This window comes from Triticum urartu, chromosome 6A (genome assembly GCF_056163025.1).
Source record: "Triticum urartu cultivar PI428250 chromosome 6A, HENAU_Tu73, whole genome shotgun sequence".
NCBI lineage: Eukaryota > Viridiplantae > Streptophyta > Magnoliopsida > Poales > Poaceae > Triticum > Triticum urartu.
The window spans coordinates 518,034,354-518,053,409 of NC_141878.1; the positions used below are offsets into that span (position 1 = coordinate 518,034,354).

Genomic DNA, 19,056 nt, shown 5'->3' on the forward strand with positions numbered 1-19,056 from the left:
AAAGAAAGAATGAGTGACACGATAAACCTCCTATGTGGTCTAGCTCACTATCACGGCCCAGATGAGATTACTATTTTATTAATTTGTTATGTTTCTCATTTTTGTAAAAAGTATTTTTCAAAAACATATTATTAAAATATTGTTAGAGTAACTTTGAATATTAAAAAATATCACATAAATTATAAATGTCACCTATGTACATATAGAAGTTCGTAATTATTTGAAAATGTTTGTATATACAAAAACAATTATATTCACGTATTTAAAACTTTACATATTTTTCAAAAAACCATGGAGTTAGAAAAGGTTCATATGTACTCCCCACATTCCAAATTAAGTGATTCGATTTTGTACTAACTCTAGTACAAAGTTAGTATAAAGTTGAGTCACTTATTTTGGGATGGAGGGAGTATGTAACTAACTATACATCGCAAAAAATACAAAAAATATTCATGCATTAAAAATGATTTGACATTTTCTAGAAAATTCAGTGTTTTTGAAAAGTTATGCATACATGTTTCATATAGTGTGAAGTTAAAGTTCAAGTCCAAAATGCAGTGTGAAACATAAATCAAAGAAAGGAAGTAGAAAAGTGAAATTTGCATTAGAAAAATGAGAGGTAGAAAACAAAGAAAGAAAATGACCAACTGAAAACAGGAAGGAAACCAAAAACGGGAAGAAGAGGAAAAACACACACAAAAACCAGCTAAACTGGGAATGGGCCGGCCGAGGCACGCGTAAATGTTAGTGTTTGATCGACATCTTGACACACTAAGTGTCAAATAGAATTGCCGTGACACAACGCAGAACTGTGTATTAGTAGGAGCACCAAGTAGTATAACGTAGCATACAAAATGCAACACAATCTTAAGAGTGCCCCTCGATAGCAATGCCACATTCTATATCAACAGCCATGGTGCCTTATTGACACATATGGAAGCTTAATATCCCACCGAAGATCAAAAATTTCTTATGGTTAATGCTTAGAAATGGTATTTTGTCCAAGAGAAGAAAATGACAAAGAGGGGGTGAACTGGAAATGAGCAGCGCCACTTATATGCAGATAAGGAACCCGTGGATGATGACAGTTCCACAGCTAAACTTGCATGGTAGGCCAGGAAATTAATAAGAGGAAAAGGAGGGCCAAAATAAAAAAAAGGAACGGGATTAGGAACGGGGGATATTGAACCCGACGTGAATCGAACACGCAACCTTCTGATCTGGAGTCAGACGCGCTACCATTGCGCCACGGATCCGGTGTGCTAATGTGCTCTAATAAATATTAATCTACTATCTTAATTACACTTGCTAGGACGTCTTATGCAGCACGTGCGTGGCTGCCTCGCCCCTGATCAGGATTCAGGACCCAGCGTCTTTGTTACAGAACTGCTCCGGCTCAGTGCACCATTGCAATTTACAGCCCTTCAGAAGGGCGTGGCCATGGCTCAGCAGGTTAAGCTGCGCAGGACAACACAACGTAGACCCGGGATCAGGTTTCAGAGCCCCGAAGATCAGGCAGCATGGCGCGACAAAGACGCATAACGGCGCGATTTCCAGTGCAACGGAAGCGGCTGAACAAATTGAACAAGTCACAGACACGCCGAAATGATAATGATCTTGATTGCTTGCCTGCCGATAGCAACGTGAGCTCGGGTGAACAGTGAAAAATTCAAAACATTATCATTTTTTAGTCAACATTGTCACATGTTTTGAGTGCTTGCAAAGTTTCAACATCGCTATACATGTTAATTTCGCCGGCTGAACATGGTGGAGCAAACTTTGATGTGGTTGAGTATTTTAGAACACTCTTACCGAGTGTCTGCAAATCCCTGTGACAGGAATTACAACAAAAGAATTAAAAAACATCACATCACAGGTTAAATGGATAGTTCTCAAGCGAGTGAGAGTGACATCGGTGTTGATGTGGACTAAATTTATCTCACTTCTAAAGAAGTGCTCTAAAAAAAAGTTCCCAAGTCAAACTTTGATCAAGTTTATAAAAGAAAATATCAAAATCTATAACATAAAACCAAAACCAATAGATTCATCATGAATACATTTTCATGGTGTACTTATTTGGCATTATTGGTATTTATTTCTATGACCTTTGTCCAACTTGAGAACCGGAGACTTTGCTTCTCTTAGTTCTTTGAAGAAAAAAATTGAATTAATTTGCATGGATCGAGGGTATTGAACCCGACATGAATCAAACATGCAACCTTATGATCTGAAGTCAGACGCGCTACCATTGAGCCATGGATCCTTAGTGTTAATTTTCATCAGTTAAGCTCCATATCATGCTAATCCCACTCCACCTGGGCATGTTATGCATATCCTATGCAGGCATGGCATGTGCTCAAGGAACCAACATCTTGTTATATAGTGGGCTTAAACATCAATGAGAAGCCAAATGCCATACTTCTTGCAACATTACCTCTTGTAGACCCGTGGAATTCTCTGAGTGGAGAGCTATTCTCAAGATGCTACCCGAAAACATTGCCTCTTGCAACATTGGAGATGGTTCCTCGGCTATCTTCTGGCGTGACAAACGGAACAATGCTCCCCTGAAAGAAAAATTCCCTGAACTGTTCTCCTTTGCTGTGGATAATCTAGCATCTGTCCATCAGGTTGTTGTTACTGGACCAACTAAAGACCTCTTCCATATACCACTCTCAATCCAAGCTTTTGATCAATTCCTATAGGTTAACATGATCTTGACTCAAACCCAACTTTAACCAACCAATGATAAATGGATTTACAATTGTAACTGTACTACTTTCTCCTCCACAAGACTCTATAAAGTTTTGAAACAAGGAGTGGCTGCTCATCCCCTTTTTACAAAAGTCTAGAATTCAGCAGTAATTCTCAGATACAAAGTTTTCTCCTGGTTACTCCTTCATGACATAATTGTCACTAAATATTTGCTACAGAGGAAGTCCTCCCACCTACCCTCCTACCACTGTGTTCTTGCAATGATCAGGTACTAGAAACCAATTTGCATCTATTCTGAGACTGCTCCTTTGCATTGCAATGCCGGGACACTTTAATTCCCAATATGAAGAGGGATACATATGTTTTTCAACAGTTCAACTTGGCTCTCTTCGAATTTCCCAATGGAATTGCTTTCAACATTATTGTTATTGGTTGCTAGAACATCTGGATGCGAAGGAAGAATAAAATCTTCAAAAATGGCAACCCAACCATTCTCTTGGAAGCTTATGTTAAAGAAAAATTTGATCTTATGGGAACACAAAATTATTCACAAGTTTCTTCAAGTTTTCCAGGACTGGATAAAGGCATATCTATAACTTCCAGCTTTTAATATTTGCTACATTGTGTTACCTAGAACTGGCATTGGTTGATGGAGTTTCTCTTCCATTTATGTGTACTTTGTGCATATTTAATTAATGAAAATATACCAGAGAACAATAAAATAAAACATGTCGTGCTTCTAATGATGACATAAACCTGTCAACAGAAGTTACAAAACTATCTCAGTGCATGATTACAATTTATAGAACCCCTTTCAACTTTTGAAGGGGTGGCAATGGTTAAGAAATGGAGGAAAATACAATACAAATTTCAAAATGCAGTAGGGTAACAAAGTGCAGGAGTAGATCTGTGTAATTTTAGCAGAACAGAAGCAACAAAACAATTAAACAAATGATGGTTGTCATCTTTCCGAGTGCAAATCAACGGAATGGAAATACATAATGCAGCGTGATCTTAGTTGTTGGTTGAAGCAATGCAACATGGTATACACGTCTAAACACAACTTGATCGGCAGGGGGGCATAGCAATGCATGTCATCGCTTGAATATGGATGAGAAAACTCGCCATAGCTGAGTATTTTGGAGCATATTGTTAGAAGACCCTGATGTCTACTACGCAACTTTATTCTTGTAGACACGTGTTGGGCCTCCAAGCGCAGAGTTTTGTAGGACAGTAGCAATTTTCCCTCAAGTGGATGACCTAAGGTTTATCAATCCGTGGGAGGTGTAGGATGAAGATGGTCTCTCTCAAACAACGCTGCAACCAAATAATAAAAAGTCTCTTGTGTCCCCAACACACCAAATACAATGTTAATTTGTATAGGTGCACTAGTTGTTAGAAATATGCCCTAGAGGCAATAATAAAATGGTTATTATTGTATTTCCTTGTTCATGATAATTGTCTGTTGTTCATGCTATAATTGTATTAACTGGAAACCGTAATACATGTGTGAATACATAGACCACAACATGTCCCTAGTAAGCCTCTAGTTGACTAGCTCGTTGATCAATAGATGATTATGGTTTCCTGACCATGGACATTGGATGTCGTTGATAACGGGATCACATCATTAGGAGAATGATGTGATGGACAAGACCCAATCCTAAGCATAGCACAAGATCGTATAGTTCGTCTGCTAAAGCTTTTCTAATGTCAAGTATCATTTCCTTAGACCATGAGATTGTGGAACTCCCGGATACCGTAGGAATACTTTGGGTGTGCCAAACGTCACAACGTAACTGGGTGGCTATAAAGGCACACTACGGGTATCTCCGAAAGTGTCTTTTGAGTTGGCACGAATCGAGACTGGGATTTGTCACTCTGTGTGACGGAGAGGTATCTCTGGGCCCACTCGGTAATGCATCATCATAATGAGCTCAATGTGACTAATGAGTTAGCCACAGGATCATGCGTTACGGAACGAGTAAAGAGACTTGCCGGTAACGAGATTGAACGAGGTATGGGGATACCGACGATCGAATCTCGGGCAAGTAACATACCGATAGACAAAAGGGAATTGTATACGGGATTGATTGAATCCCCGACATTGTGGTTCATCCAATGAGATCATCGTGGAACATGTGGGAGCCAATATGGGTATCCAGATCCCGCTATTGGTTATTGGCCGGAGAGATGTCTCGGTCATGTCTGCATGGTTCCCGAACCCGTAGGGTCTACACACTTAAGGTTCGGTGACGCTAGAGTTGTTATGGGAAATAGTATGTGGTTACCGAAGGTTGTTCGGAGTCCGGATGAGATCCCGGACGTGACGAGGAGTTCCAGAATGGTCCGGAGGTGAAGATCGATATATTGCACGAAGGGTATTGGAGTCCGAAATTGTTCGGGGGGGTACCGGGTGACGACCAGCGTGTCCGAAAGTGGTTTCGGAGGCCCCGGCAAGCGTTTGGGGGCCTTATGGGCCAAGGGGAAGGGGCACACCAGCCCACTAAGGGGCTGTGCTCTCCTCCCACCCCATCTCACATAACTTGAAGAGGTGGGGGCGCCTCCCCTAGGGCATCCACCCCTCCCGGCTTGGGGGGCAAGTTTCCTAGGGGTGGGGTGTGGCCGCCGCCCCTCCTCCACCCCCCTTCCCCCTATATATAGTGAGGGAGAGAGAGGGCAGCTGCACCCCTTTCCCTGGCGCAGCCCCTCCCTCCTCCAACTCTTCCTTCTCCTCCGTAGAGCTTGGCGAAGCCCTGCGGGAATACCACAAACTCCACCACCACGCCGTCGTGCTGCCAGAGTTCTCCCTCAACTTCTCCTCTCCTCTTGCTGGATCAAGAAGGAGGAGACGTCCCCGGGTTGTATGTGTGTTGAACGCAGAGGCACCGTTGTTCGGTGCTTAGATCGGAATCAACCGCGATCTGAATCGCTACGAGTACGACTCCTTCATCCGCGTTCTTGTAACGCTTCCACATCGCGATCTTCAAGGGTATGAAGATGCACTCCCTCTCTCTCATTGCTAGTCTCTCCATAGATTGATCTTGGTGATGCGTAGAATTTTTTTAATTTCTGCAACGATCCCCAATAGTGGCATCATGAGCTAGGTCTATGCGTAGTTTCTATGCACGAGTAGAACACAAGTTGTTGTGGGCGACGATTTTTTCAATTTAATTGCCGTTACTAGTCTTATCTTGATTCGGCGGCATCGTGGGATGAAGCGGCCCGGACCGACCTTACACGTACGCTTATGTGAGACAGGTTCCACCGACTGACATGCACTAGTTGCATAAGGTGGCTAGCAGGTGTCTGTCTCTCCCACTTTAGTCGGATCGGATTCGATGAAAAGGGTCCTTATGAAGGGTAAATAGAAATTGGCATATCATGTTGTGGTTTTGGCGTAGGTAAGAAACGTTCTTGCTAGAAACCTATAGCAGCCACGTAAAAACTCGCAACAACAATTAGAGGACGTCTAACTTCTTCTTGCAGCATATGTCGTGTGATGTGATATGGCCAAAAGGATATGATGAATGATATATGTGATGTATGAGATTGATCATGTTCTTGTAATAGGAATCACGACTTGCATGTCGATGAGTATGACAACCGGCAGGAGCCATAGGAGTTGTCTTAATTTGTTATATGACCTGCGTGTCAATGAAAACGCCATGTAATTACTTTACTTTATTGCTAACCGTTAGCCATAGTAGTAGAAGTAATAGTTGGCGAGACAACTTCATGAAGACATGATGATGAAGATCATGGTGTCATGCCGGTGATGATGATGATCATGGTGCCCCGAAGATGGAGATCAAAAGGAGAAAAATGATATTGGCCATATCATGTCACTATTTGATTGCATGTGATGTTTATCATGTTTTTACATCTTATTTGCTTAGAACGACGGTAGCATAAATAAGATGATCCCTCATAAAATTTCAAGAAAGTGTTCCCCCTAACTGTGCACCATTGCGAAAGTTCGTTGTTTCGAAGCACCACGTGATGATCGGGTGTGATAGATTCTAACGTTCGCATACAACGGGTGTAAGCCAGATTTACACATGCAAAACACTTAGGTTGACTTGACGAGCCTAGCATGTACAGACATGGCCTCGGAACACAGGAGACCGAAAGGTCAAACATGAGTCGTATAGTGGATACAATCAACATGAAGATGTTCACCGATGATGACTAGTCCGTCTCACGTGATGATCAGACATGGCCTAGTTGACTCGGATCATGTATCACTTAGATGACTAGAGGGATGTCTATCTGAGTGGGAGTTCATTAAATAATTTGATTAGATGAACTTAATTATCATGAACATAGTCAAAAGGTCTTTGCAAATTATGTTGTAGCTCACGCTTTGGTTCTACTGTTTTAGTTTTGTTCCTAGAGAAATTTAGTTGAGAGTTGACAGTAGCAATTATGCGGACTGGGTCCGTAAACTGAGGATTGTCCTCATTGCTGCGCGGAAGGATTATGTCCTTAATGCACCACTCAGTGTGTTGAACCTCGAGCGTCGGTTGTGGATGTTGCAAACATCTAACATACACGTTTTGATGACTACATGATAGTTCAGTGCGTAATGCTAAATGGTTTAGAATTGAGGCACCAAAGACATTTTTGAAACATCGCAGAACATATGAGATGTTCCAAGGACTGAAATTGGGATTTCAGGCTAGTGCCCACGTCAAGAGGTATGAGACCTCTGACAAGTTTCTTAAGCCTGCAAACTAAGGAGAAAAGCTCAATCGTTGAGCATGTGCTCATATTGTATGAGTACTACAATCACTTGAATCGAGTGGGAGTTAATCTTCCAGATGAGATAGTGATGGTTCTCCAAAGTCACTACCACCAAGCTACTAGAGCTTCGTGATGAACTTTAACATATCAGGGATAGATATGATGATCCTTGAGCTATTCGCGACACCGCAAAAGTAGAAATCAAATAGGAGCATCAATTGTTGATGGTTAGTAAAACCACTAGTTTCAAGAAGGGCAAGGGAAAGAAAGGGATACTTTATGAAACGACAAATTAGTTGCTGCTCTAGTGAAGAAACCCAAGGTTGAACCCAAACCCGAGACTAAGTGCTTCTGAAATGAGGGGAATGGTCACTGAAGCAGAACTACCCTAGATACTTGGTAGATGAGAAGGATGGAAAGGCCGACAGAAGTATATTGGATATACATTATAATGTGTACTTTACTAGTACTCCTAGTAGCACTAGGGTATTAAATACCGGTTCGGTTGCTAAGTGGTAGTAACTCGAAATAAAAAGCTACGGAATAAACGGAGACTAGTTGAAGGTCGGATGACGATATGTGTTGGAAGTGTTTCCAAGGTTGATGTGATCAAGCATCGCATGCTCCCTCTACCATCGAGATTGGTGTTAAACCTAAATAATTGTTATTTGGTGTTTGAGTTGAGCATAGACATGATTGGATTATGTTTATTGCAATACGGTTATTCATTTAAGGAGAATAATGGTTACTCTGTTTATTTGAATAATACCTTCAATGGTCTTTCACCTAAAATGAATGGTTCATTGAATCTCGATCGTAGTGATACACATGTTCATGCCAAAAGATATAAGATAGTAATGATAGTACCACATACTTGTGGCACTGCCATTTGAGTCATGTTGGTATAAAACGCATGAAGAAGCTCCATGTTGATGGATCTTTAGACTCACTCGTTTTTGAAAAGTTTGAGACATGCAAACCATGTCTATTGGTTTATACGCATGAAGAAACTCCATGCAGATGGATCGTTTGGACTCACTTGATTTTGAATCACTTGAGACATGCAAATCATTCCACATGGGCAAGATGACTGAAAGGCCTCGTTTTCAGTGAGATGAAACAAGAGAGCAACTTGTTGGAAGTAATACATTTGATGTGTGCAATCCAATGAGTGCTGAGGCACGCAGTGAATATCGTTATGCTCTTACTTCACAGATGATTTGAGTAGATTCTAAGTATATTTACTTGATGAAACACAAGTCTGAATTATTGAAAGGTTCAAGTAATTTCAGAGTGAAGTTGAAGATCGTCGTGACAAGAGGATAAAATTTCTATGATATGATCATAGAGATGAATATCTGAGTTACGTGTTTGGTACACAACTAAGACATTGTGGAAATTGTTTCACAACTAATGCCACCTGGAACACCATAGTGTGATGGTGTGTCCGAACATCATAGCTGCACCCTATTGGATGTGGTGCAAACCATGATGTCTCTTATCGAATTACCACTATCGTTTATGGGTTAGGCATTAGAGACAACCGCATTCACTTTAAATAGGGCACCATGTAATTCCGTTGAGATGACACCGTATGAACTATGGTTTAGAGAAACCTAAGCTGTCATTTCTTAAAAGTTTGGGGCTGCGACGCTTATGTGAAAAGGGTTTAGCCTGATAAGCTCGAACCCAAAGCGGATAAATGCATCTTCATAGGACACCCAAAACAGTTGGGCATACCTCCTATTTCGGATCCGGAAGCAAAAGTGATTGTTTCTAGAAACGAGTCCTTTCTCGAGGAAAAGTTTCTCTCGAAAGAATTGGGTGGGAGGATAATGGAGACTTGATGAGGTTATTGAACCGTCACTTCAACTAGTGTGTAGCAGGGCACAGGAAGTTGTTCCTATGGCACCTACACCAATTGAAGTGGAAGCTTATGATAGTGATCATGAAACTTCGGATCAAGTCACTACCAAACCTCATAGGTCGATAAGGATGCGTACTACTTCAGAGTGGTACATAATCCTGTCCTGGAAGTCATGTTGCTAGACAAAAATGAACCTACGAGCTATGGAGAAGCGATGGTGGGACCGGATTCCGACGAATGGCTCGAGGCCATAAAATCTGAGAGAGGATCCATGTATAAAAACAAAATATAGACTTTGGAAGAACTACTTGATGGCCGTAAGGCTGTTGGGTGCAGATGGATTTTAAAAGGAAGATGGACAATGATGGTAAGTGTCATCATTAAGAAAGTTCGACTTGTCGTTAAGATGTTTTCCGACAAGTTCAAGGAGTTGACTACGATGAGACTTTCTCACTCGTAGCGATGCTAAGAGTTTGTTGGAATTATGTTAGTAGTTACTGCATTATTTATGAAATCTTGCAGATAGGATGTCAAAACATTGTTTCCTCGACGATTTTCTTGAGGAAAGGTTGTATGTGATACAACCAGAAGGTTTTGTCAATCCTGAAAGATGCTAACAAGTATGCAAAGCTCCAGCAATCCTTCTAAGGACTGGACTAAGCATCTCAGAGTTGGAATGTACGCTTTGATGAGATTATCAAAGATTTTGGGTTTATACAAAGTTTATGAGAAACTTGTATTTCCAAAGAAGTGAGTGGGAGCACTATAGAATTTTTGATGAGTATATGTTGTTAACATATTATTGATCAAAAATGATGTAGAATTTCTGGAAAGCATACAGGGTTATTTGAAAAGTGTTTTTCCATGGAAAACCTGGATTAAGCTACTTGAACATTGAGCATCAAGATCTATAAGGATAGATCAAAAAACGCTTAATAGTACTTTCAAATGAATACATACCGTGACAAGATTTTGAAGGAGTTCAAAATAGTATTGAGTAAGACTCAAGACCTGACCACGGCAGAAGAGAGAGAAAGGACGAAGGTCGTCCCCTATGCTTTAGACGTAGGCTCTACAGTATGCTATGCTGTCTACCGCACCTGAAGTGTGCCTTGCCATGAGTCAGTCAAGGGGTACAAGAGTGATCCAGGAATGTATCACATGACAGCGGTTGAACTTATCCTTAATAACTAGTGGACTAAGGAATTTTCTCGATTATGGAGGTGGTAAAAGAGTTCGTCGTAAAGGGTTACGTTGATGCAAACTTTGACACTAATCCAGATGACTCTGAGTAGTAAACCGGATTCGTATAGTAGAATAGTTATTTGGAATAGCTCCAAGTAGCGCGTGGTAGCTGCATCTACAAGATGACATAGAGATTTGTAAAGCACACATGGATCTGAAAGGTTCAGACCCATTGACTAATAAACCTCTTTCGCAAGTGAGATATGAACAAACCCCATGGGTGTTGGATTCATTACAATCACATAGTGTTGTGAACTAGATTATTGACTCTATTGCAAGTGGGAGACTATTGGAAATATGCCCTAGAGGCAATAATAAAATGGTTATAATTGTATTTCCTTGTTCATGATAATTGTCTATTGTTCATGCTATAATTGTATTAACTGGAAACCGTAATACATGTGTGAATACATAGACCACAACATGTCCCTAGTAAGCCTCTAGTTGACTAGCTCGTTGATCAATAGATGGTTATGGTTTCCTGACCATGGATATTGGATGTCGTTGATAACGGGATCACATCATTAGGAGAATGATGTGATGGACAAGGCCCAATCCTAAGCATAGCACAAGATCGTATAGTTCGTCTGCTAAAGCTTTTCTAATGTCAAGTATCATTTCCTTAGACCATGAGATTGTGGAACTCCCGGATACCGTAGGAATACTTTGGGTGTGCCAAACGTCACAACGTAACTGGGTGGCTATAAAGGCACACTACGGGTATCTCCGAAAGTGTCTTTTGAGTTGGCACGAATCGAGACTGGGATTTGTCACTCTGTGTGACGGAGAGGTATCTCTGGGCCCACTCGGTAATGCATCATCATAATGAGCTCAATGTGACTAATGAGTTAGCCACAGGATCACGCGTTACGGAACGAGTAAAGAGACTTGCCGGTAACGAGATTGAACGAGGTATGGGGATACCGACGATCGAATCTCGGGCAAGTAACATACCGATAGACAAAAGGGAATTGTATACGGGATTGATTGAATCCCCGACATCATGGTTCATCCAATGAGATCATCGTGGAACATGTGGGAGCCAATATGGGTATCCAGATCCCGCTATTGGTTATTGGTTGGAGAGATGTCTCGGTCATGTCTGCATGGTTCCCGAACCCGTAGGGTCTACACACTTAAGGTTCGGTGACGCTAGAGTTGTTATGGGAAATAGTATGTGGTTACCGAAGGTTGTTCGGAGTCCGGATGAGATCCCGGACGTGACGAGGAGTTTCAGAATGGTCCGGAGGTGAAGATCGATATATTGCACGAAGGGTATTGGAGTCCGAAATTGTTCTGGGGGTACCGGGTGACGACCAGCGTGTCCGAAAGTGGTTTCGGAGGCCCCGGCAAGCGTTTGGGGGCCTTATGGGCCAAGGGGAAGGGGCACACCAGCCCACTAAGGGGCTGTGCGCTCCTCCCACCCCATCTCACATAACTTGAAGAGGTGGGGGCGCCTCCCCTAGGGCATCCACCCCTCCCGGCTTGGGGGGCAAGTTTCCTAGGGGTGGGGGCGCCCAAACCCATCTAGGGTTTTCCCTGTGGCCGCCGCCCCTCCCCTAGGGAACCCTAGGGCGCCTCCTCCACCCCCTTCCCCCTATATATAGTGAGTGAGAGAGAGGGCAGCCGCACCCCTTTCCCTGGCGCAGCCCCTCCCTCCTCAAATTCTTCCTTCTCCTTCGTAGAGCTTGGCGAAGCCCTGCATGAATACCACAAACTCCACCACCACGCCGTCGTGCTGCAGGAGTTCTCCCTCAACTTCTCCTCTCCTCTTGCTGGATCAAGAAGGAGGAGACGTCCCCGGGCTGTACGTGTGTTGAACGCGGAGGCGCCGTTGTTCGGTGCTTGGATCGGAATCAACCGCGATCTGAATCGCTACGAGTACGACTCCTTCATCCGCGTTCTTGTAACGCTTCCGCATCACGATCTTCAAGGGTATGAAGATGCACTCGCTTTCTCTCGTTGCTAGTCTCTCCATAGATTGATCTTGGTGATGCGTAGAAATTTTTTAATTTCTGCAACGATCCCCAACACTAGTTCGGCGAAGAGATGGTGATACAAGTGTAATATGGGAAGAAGATATTGATTTTTGTAATAAGATCAATAAAAAATAACAAGGTAGAAATTGATAAAACGGAGCACAAATAGTATTGCAATGCTTGAAAATGTGGCCTAGGGTCCGTACTTTTGCTAGTGCAATCTCTCAACAGTGCTAATATAATTGGATCATATAATCATCCCTCAACGTGCGATGAAGAATCACTCCAAAGTTCTTATCTAGCAGAGAATATAAGAAGAAATTGTTTGTAGCTATTCTTTGCGATCGATCTATGCAAGAGTTCGTACTAAAATAACACCAAGTTATTCTTTCCGATCGATCTATAAAGAGTTTGTACTAAAATAACACCAATTTATTCTTTCCGATCGATCTATCAAGAGTTCGTACTAAAATAACATCAAAGCAAATTCAGATTCATAATACTCAATCCAACACAAAGAACCTCAAAGAGTGCCCCAAGATTTCTACTGGAGAAACAAAAGACGAGAATGTGCATCAACCCCTATGCATAGATTACCCCAGTGTCACCTCGGGAATCCGCGAGTTGAGTGCCAAAACATATCGCAAGTGAATCAATATAATACCCCATTGTCACCACGGGTATTCATATGCAATACATATATCAAGTGCTCTCAAATTCATAAAAGTATTCAATCCGATAAAAACGAAATCTCAAAGGGAAAACTCAATTCATCACAACAAGATAGAGAGGGGAAAATACCATATGATCCGACTATACTAACAAACCCCGCGATACATCAAGATCATGACATCTCAAGAACACGATATAGAGAGAGATATTAAACACATAGCTACTTGAGGGAGTCCTGGATTAGGGGGTCTCCGGACAGCCGGATTATATCCTTTGGCCGGACTGTTCGACTATGAGGATACAAGATTGAAGACTTCGTCTCGTGTCCGGATGGGACTCTACTTGGCGTGGAAGGCAAGCTAGGCAATACGGATATGGATATCTCCTCCTTTGTAACTGACCTTGTGTAACCCTAACCCTCTCCGGTGTCTATATAAACCGGAGGGTTTTAGTCCATAGGACAACAACAACTACAACATACAATCATACCATAGGCTAGCTTCTAGGCTTTAGCCTCTCTGATCTCGTGGTAGATCTACTCTTGTACTACCCATATCATCAATATTAATCAAGAAGGACGTAGGGTTTTACCTCCATCAAGAGGGCCCGGACCTGGGTAAAACATTGTGTCCCCTGCCTCCTGTTACCATCCGCCTTAGACGCACAGTTCGGGACCCCCTACCCGAGATCCGCTGATTTTGACACCGACATTGGTGCTTTCATTGAGAGTTCCTCTGTGTCGTCGCCGTTAGGCTTGATGGCTCCTACTATCATCGATGGCGATGCAGTCCAGGGTGAGACTTTTCTCCCCGGACAGATCTTCGTGTTCGGCGGCTTTGCACTGCGGGCCAATTCGCTTGGCCATCTGGAGCAGATTGAAAGTTACGCCCCTGGCCACCAGGTCAGGTTTGGAAGCTTAAACTACACGGCCGATATCCGTGGAGACTTGATCTTCGACGGATTCAAGCCTCTGCCTTGTGCGTCACGCGGTCAGGATGAGTACGATTTAGCTCTACCATCGGACAGTGTCCAGGAGATCGCACAGGCAGCCGCTCCGACCCTCAATTCGGATCCAGTTGCGCCATCCATGGACGGGTGGATAGACCACGCCACGGAGGCCTTACCCTCAGCGGCGATCGATCCAAACATCAACCTTACCTTGCACGACAGCCGTGCTATTAAACTGCCGGATCCTTCTCCGGCCATGGACTCCGAACCGCCTGCGCCCGTTCCTGTCGAATCCGATTGGGCGCCGATCATGGAGTTTACCTCTGCGGATATTTTTCAGCACTCACCCTTTGGCGACATACTGAACTCATTAAGGTCCCTCTCCTTGTCAGGAGGATCCTGGCCGAACTATGACTGGCAGGACTGGGATGCGGACGACGAAGAAATTCGAGGCCCACCCACCACCCACTTAGTAGCCACTATCGATGACTTAACCAACATGCTCGACTTCGACTCCGAAGACATCGACGGTATGGACGACGATGTGGGAGGCGAAGAGGAACCACCGCCCACAGGGCACTGGACGGCCACCTCATCATACGATATATACATGGTGGATACACCCAAAGAAGGCAATGGCAATGAGATAGCGGAGGATGACCCCTCCAAGAAGCAACCCAAGCGCCGATGTCAGCGGCGCCGCTCTAAGTCACGCCAAAGCAAAAGTGGTGATACCGGCACAGGAGATAATAATACTCCGGATAGTGTCGAAGACAACAACAATCCCCTCTAGCAAGATTTAGAGCAGGAGGATGGAGGAGCCAGCCCTCCTGAGAGAGCGGCAGATGGAGAAGAGGAGGATGATAATTACATGCCCCCCTCCAAAGACGAGGCAAGCCTCGGCGATGACGAATTCACTGTGCCAGAGGATCCCGTCGAACAAGAGCGCCTCAAACACCGGCTTATAGCCACGGCAAATAGCCTTAAGAAAAAGCAGCAGCAGCTTCAAGCTGATCAGGATCTGCTAGCTGACAGATGGACTGAAGTCCTCGCGGCCGAGGAATATAAACTCGAGCGCCCCTCCAAGAGTTACCCAAAGTGCAGGTTGCTACCCCGACTGGAGGAAGAAGCGTATGATACGGCTGATCGGCCACCTCGTGGCCGCGATAGAGAGGCATTCCAGCCAAAAACTCAGCCCCCACCCCGACGCCATTCAAATAAAAAGGTATGGGGAGATACGCCAGACCCGCGAGACATATTGGAGGACAAAGCAAACCATGCAAGATCGATCTACGGATCACGAGGGCGTGCCACTCTACGAGATGATAAACGTCACGCCGGATACAGTAAAAGCAAATCCAGCCGGGCCGAACATAGCGGGCAAGACCCATCCGAGCTGCGTCGCGATATATCCCAATACAGAGGCGCCGCACACCCCTTATGCTTCGCAGACGAAGTAATGGATCATCAAATCCAAGAAGGTTTCAAACCTGTAAATATTGAATCATACGACGGCACAACAGACCCCGCAGTATGGATCGAGGATTTCCTCCTCCACGTCCACATGGCCCGCGGTGATGACTTACACGCCATCAAATACCTCCCACTAAAGCTCAAGGGACCAGCGCGACATTGGCTTAACAGCTTTCCAGCCGAGTCCATCAGCTGTTGGGAAGATCTAGAAGCCGCATTCCTCGACAACTTTGTAGGATCTAGAAGTAGATGTGTCTAGAGGGGGGTGATTAGACACTTAATGCTAAAGTTGCAATTTTTTTAAGCTTTTTAGGTTTAAGTGGAGTTTAGGCACAATTTCAACATACAAAATACATATCAAGCAAGCATGCAAAGAGTATATGAGCAGCGGAATGTAAAGCATGCAACTTGCAAGAATGTAAAGGGGAAGGGTTTGGAGAATTCAAATGCAATTGGAGACACGGATGTTTTTCCCGTGGTTCGGATAGGTGGTGCTATCCTACATCCACGTTGATGGAGACTTCAACCCACGAAGGGTAACGGTTGCGCGAGTCCACGGAGGGCTCCACCCACGAAGGGTAACGGTTGCGCGAGTCCACGGAGGGCTCCACCCACAAAGGGTCCACGAAGAAGCAACCACCCATAAAGGGTCCACGAAGAAGCAACCTTGTCTATCCCACCATGGCCATCGCCCACGAAGGACTTGCCTCACTAGCGGTAGATCTTCACGAAGTAGGCGATCTCCTTGCCCTTACAAACTCCTTGGTTCAACTCCACAATCTTGTCGGAGGCTCCCAAGTGACACCTAGCCAATCTAGGAGACACCACTCTCCAAGAAGTAACAAATGGTGTGTAGGTAATGAACTCCTTGCTCTTGTGCTTCAAATGATAGTCTCCCCAACACTCAACTCTCTCTCATAGGATTTGGATCTGGTGGAAAGAAGATTTGAGTGGAAAGCAACTTGGGAAGGCTAGAGATCAAGATTCATATGGTAGGAATGGAATATCTTGGCCTCAACACATGAGTAGGTAGTTCTCTCTCAGAAATAAGATGCTGGAAGTGTTGGCTTAGTCTGATAGCTCTCTCTACGAATGAAGAGGAGGTGGAGGGGTATATATAGCCTCCACACAAAATCCAACCGTTACACACAGTTTTCCAATCTCGGTGGGACCGAATCAACAAACTCGGTCGGACCGAAAAGGTAAACCTAGTGACCGTTAGAGATTTTCGGTGGGACTGACATGCAACTCGGTAGGACCGATATGGTTAGGGTTTGGGCATAACGTAATCTCGGTGAGACCGATTACACAAACTCGGTGAGACCGATTTTGGTAATTAGCTAACCAGAGAGTTGGTCAGGCAAACTCGGTGGGACCGATTTGCTCTTTCGGTGAGACCGAAAAGTTACAAAAAGGAAACACTGAATTTACATTGCAATCTCGGTGGGACCGATTGCATATTTCGGTGGGACCGAAAATATTGCAATAGGTAACAGAGAGTTTGCAATCCCATCTCGGTGAGACCGAGATCCCTATCGGTAGAACCAAATTGCTAGGGTTTGGCAGTGGCTTATGACAAGTGAAACTCGGTGGCGCCGGATAGAAAGAATCGGTATGACCGAGTTTGGCTTAGGGTTTAGGTCATTTGTGGAAGTGGGAAAGTAGCTGAGGATTTTGGAGCATATCATTAAGCACATGAAGCAAGAGGCTCATTAAGCAACACCTCATCCCTCCTTGATAGTATTAGCTTTTCCTAAAGACTCAATATGATCTTGGATCACTAAAATATAAAATGAAGAGTCTTGAGCTTTTGAGCTTGAGCCAATCCTTTGTCATTAGCATCTTGAAGGAGTTCCCACAACCTTTAGTCCATGCCACTCCATTGCTGAACTTATCTGAAATATGCTAGATAGAAATGTTAGTCCAACAAGAGATATGTTGTCATCAATTATCAAAACCACCTAGGGAGCACTTGTGCTTTCAATCTCCCCCTTTTTGGTAATTGATGGCAACATACATCAAAGCTTTAGATAAAGATATAAAGAACAGCAAGTAAAGCTTTGGAAGGACATGTAACAAGCATAGGCTCCCCCTACATGTATGCACTCATGTAAATATGAAATATAGAGGCATGCGAGAGCATACCCATGACAGAGTAGGCAATGTGTTACATGTATCTTGGCCATATGCATCAGAGCAAAAGATTATCAAGGAAAATACCTTCATGCTCATGAGTCCTTCTTGCAAACAGTATGTACATAAGCAAGAACTCCTCATACTCATGATTTTGATGCATATACTTACCTTGTGGTCTTGAGTTGGCTTAGGATGGAATGAACCTGCACAAACAAAGTTAGATAACACAGGTACATCCACTAGCCAGAGCAAACAAAAGAAACCACAAGAATACCAAGACTGGGATGACATGTAGAGAGTGAGTACAAGGTACCACATTGGATTCAACATGTCCCCAAGAATAAATATATGCAATGAATTTGACTGATTTCTTTCCCTTAGGTGTCTTGCTCCCCCTGAATCTGACATGGGATATTGGGAGAAGATAGGGAACAGAAAGTCAGAGCTGAAAGATATGAATAGAACTTAATTCAAATGAGTACATATGAACATGTCTTTCCCCCAAAAAGACATGTGGCATCTCTCCTTTGAACATCAAGCATCTGGGATCCTTGAGTATTCTCTCCCCCTTAGTACTTTCTCCTTTGTAGGTGATAAGCTTTTGATGTGATCTCTCTCTCCCTGATGATAAGCTTTGATGTGATCTCTCTCTCCCCCTTTGACATCAATTTCCAAGAAGGTTTTTCCTGGAATCCGTCGAATAGGTTTGGTCCTTGAGATTCAGCACAAAGCAGTGAATAAAACTGTGATGCTTGTAGAGGACAAGATTCATTGAGTGGAGCTGTATCAGAAGAAATATAGAATATGTGGCAAACTGTTTTTCCTGTTGCGAAATCGGTGGCACCGAGTGGCATGTTTCGGTAGTACCGAAGGGATTCGGTTGGACCGAAAATGACAATTCGGTGAAACCGAGTTCATCACAGAGAAAAACACTTGTCACCTCAGCTCACTAGTCAAGTAAGATCTCACAAAGATTTGCAATGAATTAGCTGAAAGATTTGGAAGGAATTTGATGCAGAAATATGCAGAACAAAAATCAAAAAGAAAAGAGTGAAATTTTCTAGATGAAGTTTTTTTTGTTTGAAAAAGAAAGAAACAAATATGCAAGGGACAAATGCAATAACTCAGAAAAGAACACAAGAGAACTTCATCTAGAATTGGGCGGTGACATAGTCACCTATGTTAGAGTATATTGACTTAGGAGTCAAGTGAGGACACTTGATCGTAGGTCATACCCATCATTTAAGCTCAAAATGGGGTTACCATTTTTCGTTTAAG

General features: G+C 43.5%; 1 non-coding gene across 1 annotated transcript; it reads right to left on the reverse strand.

Annotated features, from left to right (window-relative positions):
• Positions 1-1,184: 1,184 nt before the first annotated feature.
• Positions 1,185-1,256, reverse strand: TRNAW-CCA (transfer RNA tryptophan (anticodon CCA)). Its single transcript has one exon. It is a non-coding gene; the product is annotated as a tRNA-Trp (tRNA).
• Positions 1,257-19,056: the final 17,800 nt, after the last annotated feature.